The 12,659-nt window shown below is 49.8% G+C and overlaps 1 non-coding gene across 1 annotated transcript; it reads left to right on the forward strand.

Moving 5' to 3' along the window:
* The first annotated feature begins 346 nt into the window (after positions 1–346).
* Positions 347–419, forward strand: TRNAR-UCG. Its single transcript has one exon. It is a non-coding gene; the product is annotated as a tRNA-Arg (tRNA).
* The last annotated feature ends 12,240 nt before the right edge of the window (positions 420–12,659 follow it).

The following is a 12,659-nucleotide window of genomic DNA, read 5'->3' on the forward strand; positions in this document are numbered from 1 at the left end:
GGCGGCGGCTCTCCCGATCCCAGGCCGGGGCCCGGGGTCCCCTCGGCGCGGCCTCCACGCGACCAGCGCTCCCAGCTGGCGGCCGCAACTTCCCGTCCGCACCCAGCGAGGTCCCGCGGCTCCCCGAGACGCAGGCGGGAGCCTCCCGGCGAGGCCAATAGTAAGGCCGCAAATGGACCGATCCGTCCGCGGGGGGGAAGGAGACTTCCGGGTGAGCCCTCCTTGCAGCACGCGGGGAACCAAGGTCCAACCTCCCCTGTTCAGAAAGGAAGTGGATTAACCCAGAGCAAGCCGGTGGGCGGTAACAATGCTTTCTAGGTTGGGCAAAGAGTTACTGGCGTTGGGCGGCCGCGTGGCCTAATGGATAAGGCGTCTGACTTCGGATCAGAAGATTGCAGGTTCGAGTCCTGCCGCGGTCGCTGGAGGAGTTGTTAAAGCTTTTACTTAATTTCCAAGTACCAGCTATTTAAATGTCGTCGCCACTATCCACCCCACACTCCAGGACTGGGAACGGCCAACTTGCGGAACAAACGTTCTGGCGCATCAAGAAAGACTGGCATGGTGCTCTGACAAGTCTCTCCTACATACAGGTACGCGGGGTGCCTGCCCACAAGTGTTAGCTACCTGTTCTCTGTGGGTAGAAGAGGATGGAGAATAGGAGTGCATTACTGAATGGTAAGCACTCCATCGCTAGCCTGGGCAACCTCTCCTTAACTACCAGCAATTCTGATCAATGAAATTATTGCCTTTGGTTGAAACTGAGATTGCCTAGCGTCCAAACACCCATCCCTTTGGGCTACTCAGGTCTACTGAACGCCCTCCCCCACCCCTATATTCCTCCCACGCCCCCACCCCCGCCCTAGGAGCAGAGCACCTTCCCTACTTCCTGATGGTCCCCGGTCTCTGCATCTGTGTTTAGCTGCTCCCAAGTACCTCCAGTGGAACTGTAGGAATAAAGGGCCTGTAGAATAAAGCCTCAGTGAATAACTGAGAGCCTGGGGATGGGAGGTGGGAGTGGGAGTGGAGCCTGCAAACCCAGCTGCACCCTGTGGAAAGGGTAGCTCAGCATGGAAACGGACCTGAGGTCATACAGCAGACAAGGGATGAAATTCAACCCAGGGCATGAAGCCCCCTGGTGTGAACTGAACTGAGAAACTGACTTCAGTAGTTTCCAGAAGTGGAGTCAAGAGACAGCCCCAGGGAGCACGCTCCCCAATCCTGTGGGGAGACGAGAATAACCCCAGATTAAGGTTTGGTCCCTAGCACTGAGCGTTGGTTTTTCCATGCTTTTTCCGTATCTTTCTTTTTAAAACAAAATGTTTCCTACCTTTTTTAAGGTGTATTTTGTACACACACACACACACACACACACACACACACACACACACCCCAATACTGTGGTTTATTTTGTTTGTTTGCTTCTGTATTAGAGCTTAAATTCTAAGCACCTGGGTTGCAAAGGGCTATGGATGGCACGGACAGCCTCAAATCCATATGCAGTCCCCATATAGATGAAGCCTCTCCTGAATTCTTTCTGATCGCTAACACAGAGTGCCTAGAAAGTAGGGTACCTCCAAGCTGCTCAAGCCAGTCCTGGAAGGGGCAGTCTCTCTTAGAGGCTTGCCTAAGTGTGTGCTTGACAGAGATCACCTATTGGGAACAGTAGAAGGGGTGGATACGTGTTAGACTGCTAACCACGAAGTCTAACCACAAAGTCAGCAGTTCAAAACCACCAGCCACTCTGTGAGAGAAAAATTAGTCTGTAAGAGTGACAGTCTCGGAAATTCACAGGGGCAGTTCTACCCTGTCCTATAGGGTCACTAGGATCAGAATGGACTCAATGGCAGTGAGGTTTAAGAGGGGATCTCATAGTCAAGAGTCCTTGGCCTGACGGCCCCGTACCTGTGTACATGTCCCAGTCATGGTCCCTTTCCTGTTTCTGCGGTCCCACCAATAATTGTGATGTATTGATCTGTCACCAACCATGCTTTTGTGACAGTTTCCTTTGCCCTCCATGCCCTTTTTAAAGCTTTGTACCAACAAACCTGTGGACACCATTTTTAAAAAATCATTTTATTGGGGGCTCATACAACTCTTATCACAATCCATAAATACACACATTGTGTCAAGCACATTTGTTACCATCATCCTCAAAACATTTGCTTTCTACTTGAGCCCTTGGTATCAGCTCCTCCTTTTCCCTTCCCTCCCTCCCTGCCACCCCCCCCCACTCTCATGAACCCTTGATAATTTATAAATTATTATTCTTTTGTCATGTCTTACACTGTCTGACGTCTCCCTTCACCCACTTGTCTGTTGTCCGTCCCCCAGGGAGGGGGTCACATGTCGATCCTTGTGATCGGTCCCCCTTCTCCCTCCTCCTCCGCCCTCCGTGGGCACTGTTTTGACCTCATGCTAATGGCCTCCTTCATCTGGCTGATATGTCTCTCATCAGACTTAATGAATGTTCTTCTCAAACAAGACAAAAGAGTGGGGTCTCTTTTGTATCTTAGGACACTTGTTTGCGTAAAAAATAGAATCCACTCAAGTTGCACCATTTTATAACCCATGTTTCTCACTTGCCGTCCACATTTTTAAACATTTCTTCATCAAAGAACAAAAATTCATACCATTGTAAATGAGGGGGAGTGCAGAGTGGGGACCGAAAGCCCATCTGTAGGTAATGGGACACCCTTTTACAGAAGGGTCGTGGGGTGCAGTGTAGCAACAATGAAACACACAATTTTCCTCTAATTCTTGAATGCTTCCTCCCTCATGATCCCAATTTGACCTTACAAATCCAGCTAGACCAGAGGATGTACACTGGTACAGATAGGAACCGGTAACACAGGGAATCCAGGGTGGATGATCCCTTCAGGACCAGTGGTGAGAATGGTGATACCTGGAGGGTGGAGGAAAGGTAGGGTAGAAAGGGGGAACCGATTACAAGGATCTACATATAACCTCCTCTCTGGGGGACGGACAACAGAAAAGTGGGTGAAGGGAGACGTCGGACAGTGTAAGACATGACAAAATAAATAATAATTTATAAATTATCAAGGGTTCATGAGGCAGGGGGGATCGGGAAGGGAGGGGGAAAATGAGGAGCTATACCAAGGGCTTAAGTGGAGAGCAAATATTTTGAGAATGATGAGGGCAACGAATGTACAAATGTGCTTGACAAAAGTGAAGTATGTATGGATTGTGATAAGAGTTGTATGAGCCCCCAATAAAATGATTTAAAAAAAAACACATTTCCTGAGGGGCTGTCAGTTTAAATCAATGAGTTTCTGAGAGGGACACAATTGTCATCGTTATTTCTTCTAATCTCCTACTAACATTTCGTATTCCCTTCCAGTATGAGCTTAATGAAGCAACCAGCCACAGTGGTTGCTTCAGCACAGTTGCTGCAGATGTTTCAAAATCTTGCTTACACTTATTTGTGCTTCAAAACAGTAGTAGTTACGCAACAGCTGTTGAGCCTCTTCTTTATTGAGTTGACAGGGAAATAATCCGCACTCATATTACCTATGTGCTCTTTTTAGTGTTTATGTCTGGTTGTAATCTTGATCATCTTATATGTTTTGGGCCTTTAAAACAGTACTTTGGGAAAGTGTCTGTGGCACACACTGACTGGGGAGGATTCTCTTCCAGAGTCCAGTCCCAGGAAACGTCCATCGAGGCACCTGCCTCTCTGATAAAACTACTTCAAGGCAGTCAGTCGTGTCCTCACTCTGGATCCCACTCCTCAGCTGAGAGCTGATTCCTGCGGAAGGAGCCCACCAGGAGGCCCCATGCCTTCCTGCCCAGCTGCACCCTGTCCCAGCGCCTCCCCCCACCTCTGCTTCCATTCCCATTGCTAAAACCTGTGACACCAGATAGAGTTTCCCACAATTCCCTGCACCTCTCCCCACACACAGCTAGAAAGAGCATTCTTTAGGACCCCTCTGTCCTAATGAGAGCCTCCTCTGGGTTGGACAGGCAGTTCAGCACTTAGCTTCGAAGTTAGATCACATTTCCAGTTCACCCACAGGCTCCCTGGAGCAAGAGCCTTATGATCGGCCACTAAACAGCTTGTGGGGCCCAGTTCTACTCTAACACACAAGGGGTGACTGTGAATTGGAATAGACTTAACAACTTATGGAGGGGAGTCCTAATCAAAGCACTGTAGTTTCTGTTTCAATTGTACCTAAATGCTAATTTTATAAACCTACTTACACAGGTCAATTCAATGAAGCCTCACATTGACATTAGCACAGTGCTTACTGTTGTTAGGGATCAGGGCAGTTCCAGGACATCGTGACCCAATGTCCAACAGAGCCAGACACTGCCTGGTCCTGCGGGCATCACCCTCACAATCATGGCCATGGTTGGCCCATTGCTGTAGCCCCTGTATCATTCCATCTCACTGAGGGGCTTTCTCCTTGTTCACTGACCCACTACAGAATGTCCTTGAATCTGAGCCTCATCAGACAACGTTCCACCGTCCTTCATAAGCTGTCCCTTCTGCCGGCCCTGTCGCAGTGTGGACGGTCTGCTGCAACCTGTCCACCAAGGGGGACCCTGCTGCATCTGAAATACCAGCACCCCAGGAGCCACCACAGTACAGCAAACGGACGGAAGAGACACTACGATGATCCCCTTTTCCAGATAAGGAAAATGAGTCACAGAGGCAGGCGAGGGAACCAGTCTAAACCCATATAGCTGATAAGCCAGTAGGGCTGGGATTTGAACCCAAAACACCAGCTCTGGGATCAAGGCTCTCTCTAATTACCCAAAAAAAGCTAAAGCAAGTGGTTGTGGACACCTATGAGTCGGCTGTGAGTTAGCACTGACTCCTGGGCTGAGGAGGGTTCCTTAGTAAGCAGTCCTGGTGGCCTTGTGACTTATAAGTTGGGCTGCTAGCCACTAGCTGCTTTGTGTGTGACAGGAAACCAGTCTCTCTGCTTTAGCAAGGACTTACAGCCTCAGAAACCCACAGGGACAGTTCTGCGATGCCGATGCCCTAGAGCAGCCGTCCTCAACCTGTGGTCTCGACCCTTTTGGGGGTCAAATGACCCTTTTACAGGGATCGCCTAAGACCATCAGAAAACACATATTTTTATTTATTATTATTTATTTTAGAAAACATATTTACGATGGTCTTAGGAACCAAAACACGGCTCTTCTCTCCGTCTCCAGGGTGTCCGCCCACATGCAGATATGCCCACATATGAGTATTACCCATGCTACACCAAGCTTCAAGACAAAATTTCATTTATTTGTCATTAGAAATAAATATTTTACAACATATACTTACATATTGTTTTTGTGATTAATCACTGTGCTTTAATGATGTTCAATTTGTAATGAAAATACATCCTGCATATCAGATATTTACATGACGATTCATAACAGTAGCAAAATGACAGTTGTGAAGCATCAACGACAATAATTTGATGGTTGGGGGGTCACCACCACATGAGGAGCTGTCTGAAAGGGTCACGGCATGAGGAAGAGGGAGAACCACTGCCCTAGAGGGTCATCATGAGTCAGAAGGGACCCCTGGCCACCTCTCTCAATCCTCTCGATAGCCCCCTGAGGCCAGTCCTCCGGTTCGACAGAGGAGAAAGCAAAATCAAAACCCCCCACAAGAATGGAAATCCCTGTGATAAGAGTTGAGTGAGCCCCTAATAAAACGATTAAAAAAAACCTGAGGAGAACAGTAACAAAAACAAAAAACCAGACTGAAATCATTTATGTTAGATTTTGCTTCCACAAGGAAAACCTGATACATTAAAGGATTTAAAAGGAGAGATAAATCTGCCTTTGGTTTTGCAGAGAAGGAAGTAAATTTGTGTGATGTGCTTTAACAAAGACCTAGCAGTCTGTGAAGTGAAACTAGTTGTTTATGATTAGACAAGATAAAAGTGGTAATTAATTAAAAAATAATAATAATGGAAATCCCAAACCACACACCAATCCTGGGCCTGGATTTGAACCCAAGCACTCGCTCACTCCAAAGCCACCAGAAACGTCCACAAGCCCATGTCAGACTTTACAAGAAAGCAAGGTTGGGAAGACAGAAAGTCAACCCTGATAAGTGGTTTGTGACTGTCTACTCCGAGTGGTCAGCGTAGACCCCCAGGGACACACTGTGGGTTGCCTCCCTGGTAAATGGTCCAACACCAGCACGCAAGTTCGCTCCTTTCAAAAATAAATTAGGAGACGTTCTCTTCTGAGCTTGATCCGTGGGTCCAAACATGATATATTGTGCAGCCTGTTCATTCGTTTCCTTGTGTGTAAAACAGGGCAATGGTAACATTAACCTTGTGGAGTTGCTCTATAGGGTAAATGAGTTCTGTGTATAAAGCAATTAGAGCAGCTCCTGACATTGAACTCCTTTAAAATAAAAAGACCTACTAACCCGTCTCTTTCAACTCATAGGACCCTCGAGGGCAGAGGAGAACTGGCCCCTTGACATTTCTGAGAGCGTGAATCTGCCTCAGTAGAGAGCTTCCTCTTTCTCCTGAGGTGGATGCGAACCACTGACCTTGCAGTCAGCAGTCTGACACTTAAGCCTGGGTGCAGGGGTTAGGATTCACGGTGCACACTTGTGAGGCACACATTCAATCCATGGCAGCACCTCGAAGACAGCTGTCCTTGACGTGACTAGATCTGCCCTGATGCCCGTCAGAAGCTCTGGTGCCTCTGGTGCTGTTTCAGACAAAAACACCTGAGAAGCAGGGGTCGGGGGTGGGGAGCTCAGTGGGTCAGCTCCTGGCCTCCAGGCAGAGGACGAAACTGGGGTGCGGGCTCTTCATCTGCGTGTGAAATTCAGGATGAAAGGTATATGCCCTTTCCAAACACGTCTCAGGTGGCAGGGGATCATTTCTTTATCAAGCCCGTGTCGTTTAAGGACAGGTAAGAGGGAAATGAGTGGACATGCAGGTCACTCTGTGTCGCTGGAAAACTTCCTGGTGAGAAGAGCCCGTTGCCCAGCCAGTGTGTGATCCTAGCATGGTGCCTGGCACACAGAGGTGGACATTTGTCATGTTTGTCGTCAAGCCAATATCGTCTCCTCTTGGCTCCTGGCCAGGGCTAGGAAGCTGTCTCAGCCCCTGGAGTCAGATGGGGCTTGGCGAGCCCACAGGGCTCTCCACTTCTGAGACCCTCCTCCCTCCCATCCCACTAAATAGCCAGTCAAGGTTGAACTTTCCACCAGCAAGAGAGCCTTTTTGCCTTTGACTGACTTGGGTTAAGTGTTACATACCCTGTGATTGAGCGTTTGTTCTAGAGCTGCTGACCAAGTGAATGATCTTTCTTTCTAAAATTCTGTGTGGCTCCCTTACACTGCAGTGGGTTTCCGGGGGCCTTTTTCATTCACTTCACCTGCATGTGGAAGGGGACAGTGAAAAAGAGGCCAGAACGCATCGCCGAGATGACGCTGCATCTTGAAAAAACGACCTGCAAAGCAAACAGATCGGTCTTAGAAGAAATACGACCAGGATGGCCCTCACAAGAGAGATCTCCGCTGGCTCTCTTTGAGCACGTCATCGGCTCAACCCAATAGCTGGCAGAGTCAGTTCACACAGCAGACTCGGACATGAGCAGGAAGATGGCAAAGGCCCAGGCAACGTGTCATTCGGTTACACAGAAGGGCACCACAGACTTGAGCTGGCTCAATAGCAGGTAATATCACTGAATTGATATTAAGCCTAAAAAACCCACTGCCATCAAGTTGACTCCTCCTCTCTCCCCCCGTCCCCATAAGTGACCCTTTAGGACCAGATAGAACACCCCCCTTGGGGTTTCTGAGACTGTAACTCTTTGTAAGAGTAGAAAGTCTCATTTCTCCTATGGAATGGCTGGTTGGTCCTTGAACTGCTGACCTTGCAGTTAGCAGCCCAACGAGTTAGTGCTATGCCAGCAGGGCTGCTAGTTGACACATACTGATACCTCTCTACCATGAATGAAACGATGGCTGGCCCTGCCGTCCTCACAAGTTGCAGCCACGGTGTCATTCCATCTCTTTGAAGGACCTTTCCCGGGGACTGGTCTCTCCTGACAACATGTCCAAAGTGTGTGAGACAGAGTCTCCTTTTTTAGAGACAAATCCCTCACTTCTAAGGAGCTTTCGGGCTGTACTTCTTCCAAGACAGATTTGGGTCAGACTGGGAACCCCCCATTTGAGGGGAAGCAGGGTGAGAGTGGTCATGGGTGGAGCCCAGCGTGCAGGAAGGCATCCTGCTGCGGGGACAGGGGGGTGCTCTGGGAGGCCCGGCGCCCCCAGGAGCAGGAGCCCCAGGGCCAGATGGGATGTCCTCTAGTGGCCTCAGCCGTGGCCTCTCTCAGAAAGGTGAGTAGCTGGCACAGAGACCAGGGAAGGGAGACCGTTCTCTTCATCCCTTTATGACCTCTGAACTGGAACCACATTAACTTGCTACCTGTTCAAAACCATTTGTTAAAACTAAAGGGTAAGGGAAAAAGCCAGTGTTTGCTAAGGTATTTCAGTTGCTGAACACACACAGAAAATGATCTGACATGTAAGCCCCACCTATTTCACAACAAAAAGTTTTTTAAAAGGCAAAAAAAGCCCATTCTCCTCCCCAGATATCAACTTCCGTAATTGACTGTGTTGAGAGGGGAAAACTCAGTGTGATTCCTCTGGTGGCCGTGTCTGTGTTACTGCCCACACTCTCTCTCACACAACACACACACACATACATACATAACACACACAAGACACAGAGACACACACAGACACAATATACACACATGCCCACACAAACACATACACAGATGCACAGACAGACACATACATACACATGCATAGCCACAGAGAGAGATGCACACAGACACCTATACAAACGATACATGCAGACAGATATGAGCACATACACATACAGCACAGACAACACACACACACTCCCTGCTTCCCCCTGTGTCGAGAGCAAAGTTACAAGCGCCCGGGACCACAGGGGCTGGTCTAAGGGGTTGGGGGGAAGGGTGCCCCAGCAGGGCCGGTCCAGTTCTTTGGACTCCTGTTCTAAACTGTAGGTGGCAGAAAGGCCTAGCCAGGCCGGGCAGATGGTGCGTAGAGCCAGATGGCTCTAGGAGCCCTGGCAGCATGGCCCTAAGGCATGGAGAGACCCAGAAGAGGGGACTGAGCTGACCTGCAGGAAGGGGGGGATGGGGGAGAGATGATGTCAGGTGTCCCTTTCTGTTCTGTGGTTGGCTGTGGAAGCCAGTGAGCTCCCTCTTTCTACCAAAAGAACTTCAATTAGGTTCTAAGGCTCGTAGTCAAAAGATTCGTAAGAGATTGGTCTTCCCCTGGGTAAAATAAAGGGCGAGACGGGCTGGCCTGTGGGGCCTGGTGGCTCTGGCATCTCAAAGCCCTTGTCCCTGTGCCCTGGGAGGGGCTAGGTCTGGCTTGGCTGTTAGTTCTGCTCAGGAGTTGAGAGCCAGCCACAGGGAGCAACCGCCTCATGTCAGGGCAATGCATCCTGGAAGCTGAGTCAAATGAAGAACAGGCACTTGGCTTCTCTGTGGCCCCACCCAGCCATACCTGACCCACTGCCGAATAGACTCAGTCGAGGGAGATGTGCATGCAGCCAAAGCCTCCTCTAAGCACTTTACCTCATGGGACCATCGTGTGCACATTTTACAGAGGAGGACCAGGGAGCGCCAGGATCCGGGCTTCCTTCAGAGGCCAGTTGGCTTTACTGCAGGCTCAGCTGCTCTGTCCAGAGGTCCTAGCTCCCACCTGGAAGGGGGCCTGGCCACCAAAGACCTCAAAGCCATAGACTCGGTGGCTGTTTGATGAAGCCTCCTCACGCCAGCATCCTGGGCTACATCGAAGGGGTCTCCCACAGCTCCACCTCCAGCCCAGTGTGGCTCAGGCAGGCCTCCTCCAGTCCCCCCTTTCCACGTCTGTAGAATGGAGACAGACAGTGCTCCCTTACCTTCTGAGGCAGTCCCCAAGGTGTGCGCATAGGCCCTTGTCTGAGCGTGGGACTCTGTGGGAAGAGCCAGCCACCCCCCACCGGCTTGGGGTCAGAGCCCCTGCTAAGGGCCACCTCTGGGGACCAGCTAAAGTGCTGCCACTTGACCCCCAGAAAGAGGACCCAGGGCTGAAGGTCATCAGGCTCAATAGCCCCTCTGCACCTCCTGATATTTTTAGTAACTGATAGTTTCTTTTTCTGATTACCCAAAACAACCAGATTATTGATAGACGTTTTAGAATCTGGACACGTGAATCTGCAGCGATGCCCAAGAGGTTCATTTGAATAAAAGTTGGAGGTTACAGAGGACTACGTCTAGAATGGTCCAAGCCCCACCCATGCACCCGATGTCTCTGTGTCTGTGGGCACCTGGAGAGGTGTGGAGAGATTCAGCAGTGCTCTCCTGGGAGGGGGGTGCAGGAGAGGAGGGAGGGGATCAAGTTCTTTCTTTATACATCGCCTGCCTGGTTTGCTATGAGAGTCGTGTGTCACTTCTGTCATTTCCTGTGGACTAGGAAATTGCAAGGTCACCAGTTCAAATCCGCCAGCCATTCCTCGGGACAAAATAGATGTAGCTCAAGTTCTGATTTAGCTCAGAGTTCACTCAAATGGTTACAGAGCACCTGGTCCCTTGTTGAGACTCTATAGAAGTGAGCTATTGTTATTATTGTGATTGAAGTATTTATATACTTCCATAAAGTTCCCAAAGCTTGATATCAAAATAGACTTCTGACCCCACCCCACCCTAGTCCTATCAGTTTACAAAATTAACCCAGATTATCTGGGTCTCCCTCAAACCCAAGCTGGGTACCCTCTCCCCTTCCCCACACATAGCAGAAAGAATTGAACGCAGAACTCCCACAGCCCACCACCCAGAGATGGTCCCTACTGGCATTTTGGTGTGTGCACCAAGCCATTGATCTATTTGTTAGCCTCGGTGGGCGTAGCTGGCCCCACCCACCTGTCTTTCTCACCTAACTCTTAGGCTGTTCCTTTTCTGTGGCAACAACTGAACGCTTTACACGACCATGACGACGGCTGCCTGGACATTTGGGTCACGGCCTGTTTATTTTTTGCTTCACTGGCCTTTCTCGCTGCAGATGGTGCATGTGGATTCCATGCAAAGTCGGTGACTGGTGGGTGAGCAGGGCTGGGCGCTCCACTGTGTGCCAAAGCGAGGTGAGGTATTGCTGACTTTCTATTTAGCCCAGACATGGACACCCACCAACCCAATGACAGCATGACCCTCCTGGGCAAGAGTCACCCTGAACAAAGAGGCTTTGGCCAGGTGACAGCAGTAATGACCTGATGGCCCAGTCCTACTAAGAGTGAGATGGTGCCCACCCTTGTCCCTGGCTGCCTATGGCAGTTACAGAATCGGTCAACTTGCAAAAGGGTGGAGTCTAGCCTGTCAATCAGGTCATAGGCAATGAGGCCTTCTTCTGAGGATTCTGGGAGCTCCTGTCTTCCTCCGTGGAAGTGGGACACACACTCACTCTGCTTTGTCTTCCTGGTGACAAGCCACACAGAGCTAGGCTGAGGGAACCAGAGCCCTGGAGCTGGAGGAGCCACGTGGAGACCCACACCAGTGCTGAGATGCTTCCACCACCACTGGATCCACAAGACTCCCCTCAACCCCCGCACTGGCCTGTGATCTTCCTGCACTCGGCATCATTGCATGGCCGTGTGACTCTAAAGAGGAATTTATGGACTAGTATCGACATATGGGGTAATATCAAACATGGATTTGATCTGGACTGAACTGAGATGTTTTCTTAATGTGCAATTGCTCTTTGATATAAAGTTCTCTCTCACACACATAATGAGGGTCTCTGGATACGTTTCTTTGGTCAACCCAGACTGACACACTGGCCTTAGAGCTGGAACGGGATGGGTTGCTAGGTAATGACTCAGGTGAGACTGAGAGTAGAGAGGGGACAGAATATAGGCATGGGGACCAATGAGTGCTTTGACCTGTGAAATACAGAGGTGATGGTCTGAAATGTAAACCCCACCTAATTCACAACAAAAATTTCATTTAAGAAAGCGTTTGAAAAGAATGGACTCTCGCCCCTGGTGAGACTGTATTCAGAGCCTGCGACAGCCCGGGGCAGGCTTTATTCTTGAGATAAGCACAAGACTTAGTGGCTTTCAGTGGCCGTTGAGTCAATTCCAACTCCTGGTGACCCCGTGAGTGTCAGCGTAGAACCGGGCTTGCCCCATAGAGTTTCCAACGACTGACTTTTCAGAAGTTGGTCATCAGGCCTTTCTTCTGAGGTGCTTCTAGGTGGACTGGGACGCTAACCTTTCGGTAAGTAGCTGAGCTAAATGGCAAGTGTTTGTACCACCCAGGGATGAATGGCAGATTCCTGAGTGAGCCTGAGGGTGGTTGCATTTCAGACTCTATTCCACCTCCCTTCTACCCTCTTATGAACCTCCACCCTCCCTTTCACCCATCAGTCCCTGTCAGCCTTCCAGTCACAGCCTGGCCCACACTGCCTTGGGACACTGCAAAGTCTGTTCCCATTGGCCTTCAAATCTTGCCTCTGTTTCTATCCATGTGCAACGACTGTCGCACAATAGTTGTCCTTTTGCGATGGACTGACGTCATTGGCGGCACAATGATCTCCAGGCCCATCCATGTCATGAGGTGTTTTGTGGTTTCATCATTTTTTT

The sequence above is a fragment of the Echinops telfairi genome, unplaced genomic scaffold (assembly GCF_000313985.2).
Source record: "Echinops telfairi isolate 266 unplaced genomic scaffold, ASM31398v2 ScPeMD7_7409;HRSCAF=8447, whole genome shotgun sequence".
Taxonomy (NCBI): Eukaryota; Metazoa; Chordata; class Mammalia; order Afrosoricida; family Tenrecidae; genus Echinops; species Echinops telfairi.